This window comes from Sturnus vulgaris, chromosome 8 (assembly GCF_052056855.1).
Source record: "Sturnus vulgaris isolate bStuVul1 chromosome 8, bStuVul1.hap1, whole genome shotgun sequence".
In the NCBI taxonomy this organism is placed as follows: Eukaryota; Metazoa; Chordata; class Aves; order Passeriformes; family Sturnidae; genus Sturnus; species Sturnus vulgaris.
In genome coordinates this window covers 831,520-846,162 of record NC_142250.1, presented here as the reverse complement: position 1 = coordinate 846,162, position 14,643 = coordinate 831,520, and the positions used below count along the sequence as shown (strand labels likewise).

At 41.3% G+C, this 14,643-nt stretch overlaps 1 long non-coding RNA gene across 1 annotated transcript in view; it reads right to left on the bottom strand.

Annotated features, from left to right (window-relative positions):
* Positions 1-14,643, bottom strand: part of LOC148222894 (uncharacterized) — an 86,924-nt gene that overhangs the window by 57,099 nt on the left and 15,182 nt on the right. Inside the window, exon 2 of the long non-coding RNA XR_015805045.1 lies at positions 2,560-2,649. This is a non-coding gene — a long non-coding RNA (uncharacterized LOC148222894). The remainder of the gene's footprint in view (positions 1-2,559; positions 2,650-14,643) is intronic.

Below are 14,643 nucleotides of genomic sequence, written 5' to 3'. Positions count from 1 at the left end.
TGAAATCAATACTGTAATAACTAATTTAATTTGTATTGAAGTAGAAGCTGCCTTTCATCCACCTGTGATGAAAATATGGAGAGGAAGGGCAGGCACAGGGGAACGAGTTCTCTGAATAGATCCCATTTCTCTCCATGGAAATAGCCCACCTCTGTTGTGACCACCAGCTCCATGATGATGTAGTGAAAGCCACTGTATACTGTAGGCTCATTTGGCAGTCATTACTGCAGCCTTTGCACAAAGAAAATGGTGTCCTAAAGTTAATGTGCAGTTACAGGCCAAAACTGCCCCAGAACCACACTGACCTAGGTGACAATGCCTCTCAAGGTCCTTCAAGGACATGCTGCAAAAGGGAGCCTCAAAGCAGGGAAGTTCCTTTCCAAGTAACAAAGGTCCCCCAAGTTCCCAGGAGCACAACGTTCCTGACACACATTTCCATGAAATAACACCCCTTTCATTAATGTCATAAAGGCCTTTGCCAAACTTAATCAAAGGATTTGTATTCAGAGAATTGAAATGCTGATGATAATCTCAGCAGAACATCAAAATGGCAAGCCCTGAAGTTGTGGCTTCACCAGTTGTGGCTGCAGCCAGTGCAAATGTAATTAGCAGTCTCCAAACACCATACAGTCTGTACAGCAGCTTCTTTACCACTTTGCTTGGCATGGAAAATGTTGCAGTTCTGAGAGGGGAAAAATGACCCACACCAGATCCCTTCTAGTTGGTAGCAGCTTGTTTTCAAGAAACCCATGCCAGAGGCCCCTGTATGAATTGCTTTGAGGCATACACGTCAATAACTGGTATATTTCTAGTAATATGCAATAGATAATGCACTTTTCTTAGGCTGGCACCAGCAGCACTTTGTCTTTCCGACTGAAGTAACATTCCTAGAGTTATTTAAAGCACGCATTTTGGGGACAACCACAAACAGTTGCTAGGGAAACAGCAAGGTAAGAAAATGGATTGCTATCATGAGGCTAATATGTCACATCCACATTTATTTCCTTTCTTTTCTGCCCCCAAAGGAAAACTGTGTTCCCATGTAGAGTTATGAACATGTGCTTTTAATAAACTGAGGTGTCTCAGAACTGCTGGGAAGCGCCTTTAGATTTTCAGGCATTATGAGGAGTCAGAGAAGGTTTGACTGAGGGCAGGCTGTGAATGTGAACTGTGCTGTGACCCTGTACAGCAGGGAAAATGACAGCTCAGCTCGCTCGTGGTGGATTTCAACTTACACCCCATGTATGAGAATGCTATGGAACAGTGCCAGGAAGTGAGATTTTCAATGGAGTAGGGCACTTCAGTGAGTAAAAAGTAGATTTGGATTTTTGAAAATACCCACATTTCATTACCTTTTTTTCCATTTATATCAATTCTTATGCATTACTGAGCACCCCAAATTAATATTGAGGAATGGAATCAGCTCAGTAAAAATCTTGGAACTGCACAGAAATGCCCCATCACCGGCTATGTTAATATCTGCCTGTGTTTTGTATGTGAAACGAAAAATATTAAATATCATTTATTTTACTTTTTCAGTACCTTCATAGTTTTCAGTAACAAAGAGTAGGGGTTATGTAGCCTATGTCCTTGCTAGCTGTCTCCATCTATTTAAGTCATTCTGACACATCAGTGTCTAGCATGTTCTTAAATATTTCCAACACAGTGCACAGCTTTTCCAGGCAACCTATCTTCATGATTTCTGCTACAAATACTTAATAATCACTTTTTTTCCCTCAGTGAAATCAAGCTTATTTCTACATACCAGTTTATCAGGGACAAAGAAAATAGACAAAATTATATGAAATTATGCCACAGGTTCCTTCCTTCTTCTTTGGCATGTATCTCTTTGTCGTAACTTTTTGTCCTGTAATTTCAATGCTAAACTCTATTTTTTTTTTTTTTACATTGTCAGTTTTCACACAACAATGTACCGCTTCAGATTCAAAAATTCTCCCACCATTAAGGGAAAACAATCTCTTTTTGCTCTGTGTAAGGAGAGATGTTTTAAAGTAAAAGTGCATTAGACTAAAGCTGAAAGTAGACAGTAAATGGAAGTGTGAATGTAAGAGCTGGAACCGTGTCTGAAGAGGCCTGTAAGACATTCTTTGAAAACAGCTGTGCTCTGATGTGATGCCATCCCCTGCAGGGGCTGTGCCCATCATGTGCCACACACGTCACTGCCCCTCCCAGCACGGGACAGACCACGAGTGTCCCTCAGTGGGAGGGAAACCATCCCCAGGGAATGCAGCACCAAACAGCACACAAAACCACCTTACACCGACACCACTGTATCCTCAGTGCTCCTCTCAGCATTAAAAAATTGTATTTCATTTTATTTTGAATCCATTTACAGCTAACCAACGTTTCTCAAAAACGTAAGGATTCTGCATAAAGCCCAAGTCATGAATCTGTGCCAGACTGCCTTTTTAAAAACTCAGGCAATATTCCTCAGGCATCTTATAAGATAGCTGAGGAAAGTGATTGCTGCCTCCACCCATGCATCTCAAATATAAAAAAAAGTTGCTGACTGCATATAAAATTCCCTCTTATTCTTACCTTGTTGAAGACAGATCTGAAAGCAGCTTATCCTTTCTGTCACAGACATCTTTTTCCCATCTTCTTCAATAGCACAGTGTCAACAAATCTCTGTTAGGACAGAAAAAGAGCAAATATACAGACTGGACAAAAACCTCAGAAAACTATCTGTAGGCTGCAGTTTAAAGGGCAGGAAGAGCAGAAGTGTCATTAAAAATCCTCAGTGGGGCTGGCTTGCACAGTCCTCAGGAGGAAGAAGGGGATAGTATGAGGAGTCTGCCAAAAAGGATTCACTGTGAGGCAGGATGGAAGGAGATGGTGCAGAAGGAATGTAAAGCTTGAAAGATACAGGCACAGCATTTTTTATTCAGTGTAGAAATTCTCTTGTCAGCTTGTAATTTAACACAACTCCCACCAGCAATTATCTGTGAAACCTAAGAGTCAAGTGTCCTCTGCAGTCCTGGAATTGCTGCAGGTACAGAGTAATCCCCAACACCACCATCTCAGCATGCAGACAGCACAGGCCTGTAAGGGAGAGGCAACGTTCTGCCCTTGGGCACTGCTGGGACCCCGGGGCTCTGGAAAATTCACCTCTGGTGTGGTGGGTTTTTTCAGCTTTTTCTTGAAAAAGTTGTAAGAGACTCAACAGGTATTTTAATAAAAGTTATTACAGATACAGTGTTGAATGCTAAAGCAGTAGGAACTGTTAAGCTGAAGGCTGCCTGTAAGAGGTGTGTCTCACCTATGGAGTGAGACTGTACATATGTGGAGGGTTGGATATCTCAGCCTGTCCCAGGTCTGTCACACACAGCCCCTGCACTGATCTCCTGAGCAATGAACAAGGCACCTGCCTGCTGCAGAAATAACGGGCTGTGACAGGGCTGAGTGCAGGATCAGACTGCAAATGGACAAGGGCAGAAATCGCTACCCTAATTACAGACGTTTCCAGCTTCTGAGTATTTGGAGAGACAGGAAAGGTACCTGGGAGAAAGAAAAAAGAATCTGCAAGTCAGCAAAGCCCTAGGTGTTCCAAGAGCCTTTTCTATGGCTGTCAGTTCTGGTATCAGTCACAGAAGCACAGACACAGGGGGTTGATTTGACCAATGTTTACTTCAACAGAGTGTTGCTTTAGCTAGATTTCACACCAACATGTTTTGCATTCACTTCTCTCAGGATTCCAATAAACTGATTTAAAGGATTCTCAGTGGTGTCTTCATGATAAGCTCCTCTCTTTTAATTCTCAGAATATTAATTAGCAGCTGCATACACTGGTAAGACTGAAAACAAGTTTGGAACTACTAGACAGAAGGAGCAATTGTTTGGAATAATTTCCTTGGGCTTTCCAGACCAGCTTTTATCCACTGCTAACAGTTGTCCACCTAAGGTGATCCACATCCACTGTACAGTATGAAGTGTTTTTATTGCAATTCACTGGATTGCTCCTATGTTCAAATTTTATGAGAGGCTCAGCAGGAAAATTTGGAAGAAGAGTATTGTGCAGTCAAAACACATTGCTCTAAATACTAGCGAGCCTTTAAACCATACATGACCAATTTTGCAAATCCCTTAATCCCCTCCTCTGTGCTAGGTTAGTACATGCTGCCTGGCACTGTCCTGCTGTTTGCAGGAATGAGTGTGGATGAATGTGAACACTAACTCTGTCCATTACTGCTTCTGCGTTACAAAGATTTATACGCAAGCAACACCAGGGAGAAATTTTATTATTCCACGAAGTTGAAACAGAAATAAATCATAAGCTTCAACAAAGGAAGCAGACATAATTCAGACCACTAGCCATGATATGGGAACAAGATCTTGGAGTAAGATTACAATCCACAAAAGATCTGTTCCACCCAATTCATAGGAGAATGCTATACAATGTGTTTATGCTCTATTTTAAGAGGTTTGGATCAAGCCAGTAAGCCTCTGTACTGTTTTGGTTTTAACATCACCAAAAATAAAGGGTTTGAAAATCAGACTTTAGAGCATAATAGGTTTTCAAAACGGAGATATTTCAATTTTTCAATTCTTTTTTGGGGGGGGGAGGGCATCAATAGGTGGTTGGTTGGTTGTTTTGTGTTTTTTCTTTTTTTTAAGAAATTAAAACCTAAATCTAAACCATTCCAAGAAATAGTTGTCCAACAGTTGCACCTACATAGGTGGCCACTAATTTCATGATGACCATAAGCTGGAGGCTACTGAGAAGCTGCTACTCAGGTCCTTTACAGAATACAGGAGCACTTGAAACACAAAGAAAAGAAAGCAGAACTAAATACAACTCAAGTCTTGCAAGCCTAAGAAAAATTTCCAAGTATGGAGATGTTGCCCTAAGGAAATGAAGAACTGCATTATGAAGAAAAGGCTGAAAACCAGCTCAGTGACAAAGGAGAACAAAAGGAAAGGCGTTTAGTGGGGCAGGAGCAGTGAGAAGGATGTGAGAAGGAGGTGCTGGTCACGGTGTGCTCTGTGCCAAGCCTCCCTCCCTGCCCTCCTGCACACCAGTGCCTCTGCCACTGGCCTCTGGCAACTCCAGCACTGCTTTCCAGGGCTCCATGGATTTCTGTCCTTGTATCTGTATTCCTGCATTAAGTGCATGTTTAAGAAAGCTCTGAGTGGTATTGGAGAGTAACAGGCACCGTTATTTAAGTCTAGTGATTTAATGTCAATGCTGTCATTTTCCCAAGTTATTCATACTTTTATACCAGATGGCCTCTATGTCTGTGACCTCTGGCTGTCTCTGGGCCTTGCTACCTCAGGCTGCAGACAAATACAGGAGAAATGTAGTCTTTGACACAGATTGTATCCAATCACATGCTAGGAAGTATCACACAAATACTCAACACTCATTGACTTCTCGTGTTTAAAACTAAAAAATAACCACAGAAAAACTCCACAACAAAACACAAACAACGCTCCAAAAATCCAACCCAAAAATAACTGCAGTTAAATATAAAAAGTTCAAAATTAAACAGTGGATGAGAACATTCCAAAGGAAATTAACTGACACATAAGGAGTTCTGTCAGTTATTTTAAGAATTAAAAAGACACAAGTTTCTCTGCTTCCAAACAGACAACATGAAAAACAATAAATTATTTATATCTCACAGAAAAGGTATTTCTAATCTTATTAGCAACAGAAATACCCTTTTGGAGATCATAACTTATTTACAAGTACAGCAGAGTGGAAACAGTAAAAATGTATACAGGCAAAAATAATTTTTTTCCTGAACAGGTGGGAAAAAAGCTCCACTAGTAGAAGGTCTGTTTTGTGTTTTCTTCTTGCAGCTAGAAATGTAAGAATTCATCTGTAGTGCAAATACAAGAAAAACTTGGCAAAAGGAAATCACAACACATGATACGGATGTTAAAAAAGGAACGCAATCTATCCATCTTTCACAAATCAAACACGGAAAATAAATTATTTCTGAATTGCCTCAACTTCAAGCGTTGTTAGGATTTTTGACAATGTTCTGACACTTATGTTCCAAGAGCTGCCAATGTCCCAATAGCCACTCCAATGGGCCTGAGGAGCCAGCACAGAACAAGATTTCCATGCCATTTATGAAAGAAAACTTCCTTCACCTGTGGCCTTTTCACATCCTGATCCCCACCCCGGGCTTTGATCAGCCACTGAAGATCACTGGGAAACCCCAAAGGCAGCTTGCAAATCCTGAGCAAGGAGGGCAGAAGGAGAACTTCCCCTTTCCCTGCAGGGAGGTCAGCCCCACACAGCAGGGAAGGGACTGGAGGCAGAGCTCTCCTGGAACAGCAGCAGCAGGCTTCAAGCCTCTTGAATTATTTCACACTCACTTAAGAGCCTGACAATTCTGATCATGTTTTAAAGACCACTAAAGGTTCCTCGTTTCCCTCTTCATTGCCTCAGTTCTACAGATACAGAGTGGGTTGACAATATTTAAGCATTTAGCACTATCTTAGGGCTTTCAAGAAATAAATACTAATTAAAATACAGCTAACAAAGCTATCTCAGGTTTGGCTTTTAAACAAGTCCACTTCACAAAGTGTCATAAATCTGGCCTAAAAGCATGTTGGACACACAAAGCTTTGACTGCTCAGGCTTTAATCAGAGAATGGACTTCTTATGGAGATACTGCTAAGTGCATCTGACATTTTAATTTCCAACTTTTCCTCCCTTCATTACCTTTAGACTGCTTTTGTATTTGAAAAGCCCTTGCACAGCTTTAAAGAGTAAGGACAAATGTCCTGGAAAATTTCAAGACAGCTGGTCAAGGGTCCTCAAAATGTTAATGAACGATTTTTTTTCCATTTTGAAATTTTTAGTCTGTAATGGATTTGTCTATCTTTATTGCAGAAAAGCTTTGATTCAGCACTGTGCTGGAATTGGGGCAAATGGGAGGAAAGTTCCCTGTAACAGGGAAACGCAGAGGGACCCAACCCAAGCATGTGAATACATGTGCATGTCACCCTAATCACATGCCATGAAAGGCTCCTGCACAGGAAGGGCTGTGAGAAGGGATTTCCCCCAGTGTACGTGCCCCTTTTCATGCATACCAGGACAGGCACAAAAGATGGATGGGCTGTGAAAACTTCTACTGTTTATTTTCTTTCCATATCCAAAACGCCATTAAAACACAAAGAGTTTCCCCTCTTTTTTTATGTGTAATTATGGCACATCAATTTAATAGTCTGTTAGCACACACAGCTAGGAACTGTTGGAAAAAATAAAGCAGCACTATCATTCTGGACCTCTGCATGATATTCACACAGAGGAGTCAAAATAGAATTAAAAATAGAATGAAATATCACATAAAGACATATAGCTCAATAATAATGTGCCTGGAATTTCTTTGATGGCACAGCACTTACTAAAAGCAAAAAAGAAGTGGAGCCTAAAACTGGATGCATGTATACAGAAGAAAACTTTTCCAGTGCAAGAATTTTTTTTAAAATACTTATTTTCAACTGGATTTAATATCTAGACATAAGAAATAACAACATTCTTTGTGTGTTTAAATGCACCTTGGTACTTAGTTAGTGACAGGAAACAGTACAATACTCCTCCTGCCAGTCTACCATAGAAAGCAACTTCTCAGGTGCAAATGCTTTTCCAGAAAACCGAATTACTACAGAACGTTGCATTTTGTAAATTATCACATATTATCTATTTCTTTTCCTTTTCTATTTTCTTTTCTTTTCCTTTTACATGTTACTAATTTTAAAAAAAACAACTTTTGCTTTGTAGCTGATAATAAATTATTCTGATGCATTTTCATTTCAACAGAAGGATTTGAAAACTGAGATAGAAAATATTTTCCTACTGAAAAGTCTTGAAAGAAAAAATTGCCTGCTCTACTTGTGCCTATAAAACCATTTAAAAATATATTCCCCCCAGAAGCAGGTAGCTAACAAGTGCAGGAGAAACACACTTTGTTATAAATAATTTTACTTCAAAATGAAAAGAGTCTGCTGTATTTTCACCTAATACACCTCCTCATTACTATGTCTTTCACTTGTACTACTGAAGTAGTTTCTCCTAGTAATTCCATGTCTCTAATGCTGTTTTATCCCAAGATAATGCCAGCATAAGGAAAGCAAGCTCCTTTAATAAGCACTTCCAGTAAGTGCACGGTATGCTTTGGGAACAGTGAAACGCCCTTTAGGCTCACAAAACGAAGGGGACTGGAAGCTCCTGAAGGAGGGCTGGACTCGAACACACACCAAAAGCTGCAGTGTGCAGCAGGCAGCCAGCTGAGCCAGGAGCAGAGCTCATGTGAGCCTCAGGCACTGAGTGCGCTCCTGTGTGTGCTCACTGAGCCTGGGGACATTGCTGTCCACACACAAACATTCCACAGCCACTCGACTCCCCTAAGGAGCAGCTTCTTACTCTTGTTGTAGAGAGTAAGAAGGCAGATTTCTGAAGGATTTGGTATTTTACCTAAGAAGTCCTTTTTTTTCAATCCCATAAGTATTAAAACCCAAGCACAGAGTACAGGCGTACCAAGCACCCCCACAGAAAGCACAGGTCTTCAAAAAAGTAATAGTTTCTGAACTTCAACTCGAGCAACAAGAATAAAAAGAAGCTACACCATCTGCTCCCATAACATGCTTTTTCTCTTTTAACAGAGTCAACATTAAACCTTTTTAGAGGAAATCTGTATTTAGTAGAATTGCCATCACCCCAAATATGTTCACCATGAAATGTGAGCTGTTATGATCATAAATATATCACTCCTACGACTGTAGAAGAACATTTTCACTTAAAGCAACAAAGAGCACTGGGGATCATGCTCTGAATATTCCTGTGGTCCCTTTCATTCCTGCAGTAAGAGGAGGGTGAGAGCACACAAGACCTGTGTGAGCTGCAGCACAGTGATCTTCTCCACTGCTTTAATTCCTCTGCAGGGCACATACCTGGATCCATGTTAAAATGCTGAAAAATACTGACCGTTTTGGTGAACTGTCAAAATTCAAGAGAAATTCCTGTAAGATGTAGGACATACAAAGAACCTCTGTTCTTTTAATTCTTAATTGATACAAGCATGACTCAGTTTATGGGGCTGTGGCCTGTTACCTATCCCAAAACCACAGGTCCATTAATGTACTACTATTCATTAAAGGTACAGAGATGTTGAATGGAAGGACCATATGAAAATGAAAACAGGCAATCATAAGTGGGGAAGAGCTGGCATCTGCCTTCTAGATGCTGTCTGATTTGGTTACTGACTAGAGCCCAGGGGATGGCTCTTTAGCCATCTTTAGCACCTCCCCTCTCAGGGTAGCACCAACCAGTCTCTCTCTTAGGGGTCAGTATGGCAAGGAAGTGTCTCCAGTCATGCCTACAGACAATCTCTGTGGTTCCTGAGGTAGTTTTTTCTCAGTCCTCTGCTGCTTCTTGTCTGGCAGCTCTCCTAAAGCTTCCTGTATTTCTCTGTGAAGGCAAACCTTCATACCTGTGTCCCCTCCTGCCGCCAGTCCAGTCCCCAGGGATGCTTAGGTTTGACTCCTCTGGTAGGTGCTCCCATTTGCAGGCAGCTCCTCCTGCAGCACCCTGCCTGTTGTGAGAACACAGAACATCCCACCTCTGCCTCTTCCCACCAACATGGACCTCAGGCACACAGCTCAGAAGCACAGAACAGCCTGGGCTGGAAGGAACAGTGACCAATCATCAGGCAAAGGGCAGCCTAGATGAGGTTACCCAGCACCCACACAGCCTCGCTGTCTTCAGTCCGAGCAGGACTGGTCCTACATGGATGCATCATTCACGTGTTTAAGGTCAACGCCACACAAGCTGACTCTGCCCAAAACTGAAGGCTCCTGTCCCCAAAACACCCCTTAATGTCCTTTAGAACTATACTGTGTCTGTTCTGATCCAGTCAGCATTTTAAAAGTTTTTTAGTCAATGAGCATGTTCCCTGAACATTTCATTAGGCCACAAATCAAGCTTTCCTTTGCTGCCTGATAACAGCTGCTATTTCTGTCCAGTGTCCACTGAATTCCTTTGGTACAGTACTTTGGTTTTACTTCAGGCCCACACTCCCTGGCTCTCATCAGGGTCTGGATCAGGACACCTCCAGCTCACTGCCCCATCAGCACTGCTCCTTACACCTCCTACTTCTTCTCTTTCCTGAGACAGCTGCTCTTCCAGTCTTCTTAGTGGCAGCTTCTTGTCTTGGGGCTTTACATTCATTCACCTCTTGTTCAGCTCATCAAGTAGCAGTCATAAAGCATCTTCACTGTTCTTCTCAGCAGCTCACTGGGCATTTTATAAATCCTCCAGAAACTTTCCAGTTGCAGTGTGTGGGGTAGGAAGTTCTAGAATGACAGCATCCCAGACCATGCATGTCCTTCCCTCACCCCTTTCTCCTCTCTGTCATCTTTTTTTTCTTTGCAGCAAGACCCGAGTGCTCCAGTGTGTGCTGTTTCCAGTCTCCACTTCTGAATGTTGGGAAAGATCACTTACCCTCAAATGCAATGGGAAGTGCCTGGGGGATGGCTGAGTGTCACAGTGACAGGCACACAAGGGCAGACTGGCTGCCTGCAAGTGAGGGTGGAAAGACCCTCACCAGTACCAGAGATTTTTATCTTTTCTTGCAGAATGGCTGAAGACAGTTGTGAAATCCCACTCCATTGCTGGTAGTCTTCCATCTCTGCAGGCTCTTATTAAATCATAAATTAGTAATTAGGTTTCTCCAATTGCCCTTTCTGGAGGTGCAGTTTTATTAGGATGGAAACAGATCCTCCGATTTACAGTCCCTGAGAACTCACATTCCCTACTCTTGCTCTTCAACCTGGCCCTGAAATATTCAGGCAGCCTTTTTGTAGATGATTACTCCATCTTTGACATTCTTTTGTTATATACATGAATTGATATAAATAATGGCATTTCTATATGGATACTGAGATTTCTGGGACAATGGGTACATATTAATTCACAGACATGAACTCACTGCAAATCATACTTTTTTTTTACCAGTTGAGAAATCGGCCTAATGTACTTGCAATTTGTCCAGTTTATAAACTATGACATGTGTACTCACACAGATTAAATCATTTAATTATAGGTTATCAAGCTGACTCTCGTGTAGGAAAATCTTTGCTAAGGAAAAGGAATACATACTTTGTTGAAAACATACAGAGTTTTGTTTTGGCTTAAACCTTGGAATGACTATGCAGTGAATGGATAATCCTTCTGTAATATGTGAAAGCTACATGAAATAAACTACATTAAATTACGGAAGTGCTTAAATTTGATACCTTGTCATATTATGGCTGCAAAACCCATTTTAAGAAGCTGCTGATTACACTCACAAGCATTACCTCCTGCACATCAGGAAACATCACTTATGTCCCACTGACATCTTCCCACACCAATCCGCTAATTATAAGAAAAACAGCAAAATTGAAGCATTTCTCCCCTACCTGGAAAAATCCCCCGTTGTAATTGACACGAGAAGCAGACAGTGAAAGGCATCTGACAACCTTTAATACACCTCCTAGGCCACTGACAGGCTTTCACACTAATAACCACTTAAACACTTGGAAGCTGCTTCTGAAAGCTCCCAGCACTTTTCATCAATCAGTTACCACTAGGCAGTGATCACTGTAGCTCTATGTAGCTAATTATCTTCTATTTGCATCTAAGACTGAACTAACAATGCAATTTATTAGACTGATTATATGATAGCAACCTTATTAATACTGCCCAAACGAACGTCTGTCCCCATTAATTTTACCACAGAAAACAAATAAGAGGGCAAAGCCCAAGACTCTTCTAAGCAGACAGACAGGCTCATTAGCTCTCATCTGTGACTGCAGCAGTTTCCTGCAGTGCTGAGCAGCACAAGCAGCCCCAGCTTGGTACTGGTCAGGCAGGCAGCAGGTCCCACCTTGACACTGTCAGCCAAATGCAGCAGCTACCACAAGGAATGGAAATAAGCATAAAATGCTACTAATGGCAGGAATGAGCCACCATAGCTTTTCCTTCTGGATGGAAGGCATATTCCCCTGACTTTGTCCAAAGCAAAAATTAAAGATGTATCCCCAAAGCACAAAAGATTAATGGCACAGTTATTTACAAGGGGAAAAATAACCAGATCCAGAACAGCTTTATGAACACCAAGTCCAAAACGCTTCTGTATAAGGACATACTAGAATTGTATTTGAATAGAATGTTCTGAGAATATGAAGACGTGAATATCAAAGAAACCTGGGTTTCAGGTACTGGGAAAAGGAAGCGTAAGACCATGCTCCCAGTGAGAGGATCCTTTCAAGGATTTGTAACCATCTAGGGCTAGGATGGTTATGACAGCAATGGTTCTACACAAAGGCTGAAATCCGTCAGCTGTGAACAAACATACAAACCGTGACTGGCAGAACTATAATGCAGGATGAGGTCTGCAAAACATGAAGAAGAGATTTCTAACAGCAGTTTTCCGGCCTTTTTCCCCAACGGTTTGTAACAAGCCCTGAGTTCCAGTTTGTTCTTTATTTACTGTAGTTTAAAAAGTCTTTTAAGATGTTACCAGGGGTATGGGGGGTAAGAGCAAAAGCATCCCCCACACGTAACACAGAAAGATTAATTTTAAATATCTGTAAAAACATTAGGTACCTGTAACAGACTTCAGTTCTCAGGTCATTGACATTGACAGGATACCCCTGATGAACAACAGATCATGAAGATCACATTGATTTTTGCTAGGCATGCTACAGCAGCCAACTGCCATGGCACCTGTGGAGCCTAAAGAGCAGAGCTCAGGCTGCTTGCAAGAAAAACTGGCTTTACATGTAAGAGCACACAGGTCTCATCATTTCTCATCTACCACTTGTAGTTAAAACAGGACTGAAATACAAGAGAATAGTGATTCTTGGTCCAGAATAGCTGTAAGAAAGCAAAACTGCCACACAGTCTTGAGATATTATATACAGACCTCAAAGTCAGCACTGATGCAATCTGTGGCTGAAGGAATTATGGATTTGCCACAGCACATATGGATGGAGAATGGTAAAGGAGAAAGCAATAGGATTTTCAAAAGGATGCCTGAGTCTGTGAACATGGCCCATGGTTCCAAACAGGAACTTCCTCCAGGTCCCCCCTACATATGGGGACTCTCCTCCACAAGGGTATGCATTTCTTCTGCTTCCAGAGGAAGGGAGATTTCCCCCGAAATGACAACAGACTGAGCATGTGGACTTTTACTGTGCAACTGCAGTTTACAAGATAGATTTACAAGTTAGACTTGAAAGTCAGGATGTCTTTACAAGACATTCAAAACCAGTTGAGTGTTGCTGGAAAGCTACTCAGTAGATCAACTATATGTATTTGGAACACTGTTACAACAGTTTGTGAAAAAAACTGCCGTTAAGAATTGACTGGAATACAACAGTGCTAAGTGCATTATATCTCTATATCTTCTACCATGCATTACAACTTGACAGTGTAAGACACTGTGCTGCTGAACAGGTGCCACTTTGACATCACGCTTACTACAAAGTAAAAGTCTGTTGTAAGGAGCAGACATTTATTGTGTTGTCTTCACAGGCTACCATGAAAATCCACAAACACCATCCCTGTGCCAGAGCCACAGACCTTGCTCTGAACCCTGATTCACAACAAGCACAGCCTTGTGAGGCAACACTGAGGAACAGCAAAACAACTGCTCCAAGTGATCTAAGTGCTGTGGACTGAGGTAAGAACTGCACCAACTCAGCCCAGTTAAAACCACCAAATACTGAAGGGTTCTCAAATTAAACTTACTAAGTCTAACTTCTCCTATGTATTACTGCTGGCTTCCAAGGCAGGTGTGGCATTACTGCTCCATCATTTACACCTACAGGTCTGAGGAAAAACCCTTGTGACATTTATAATTTGGTACTAGTGCCACAGAAGTTTTATTTCCAGCAGAAATGCCAGACTGAGATCGTCCTTCTTCTCATGATAAATCTTCTCATTTTTTAAATTTTGTTTTTCTTTTTTAGAGTATTTAAGGATATGCTGAGTGTCTATACATTTTCCTAGAGGTTTGGCTTGAAACGTTTTGCATTCCATCTCTATTGGAATGATTTACTGCCGAAATCAAAACAACCACAGCCCCAATGTGGTGTTGCAGCCTAATAATTCTTTCACACAGAAAATGTAATGTCTCTTTGCTTATGTCCAATGTGACACTCAAAATACTTTCAAGATGATTTATGTATATAATAGACATCAATATGTGAAATGTTGTCTTTAAATTAATTTCTTGTGACTCGATATTCTGTTCTAAATATTTTAATCTGGGGAACATTTTAGTTGGTTCAATAGAAGTCAAGACATGATTTAACACTGGTCTGCATGTTTACCATGCACTGATAGATCCTGAAACTCTGCATGCCTGTCATAGCTGGGGTGATGGCAATGTCTTTTCGAGGGTGCTTGGTATCCAGCAGTTGTTGATGGACTACTTTTGGACAGCTCTCACTGCATTATTTTAAGATGATTCAACTGTCAATTTTTACACTGTCACTGTTACTGCACACTGTTAGAGTCTCTTCTAGCAGAGGGTTTGGTGTTTTTTAACCATCTTGCCATTTTGCACAGTTTTACATTTAATTCCTAGTGGAATAATAATCCATGCTATTTTTCATGTT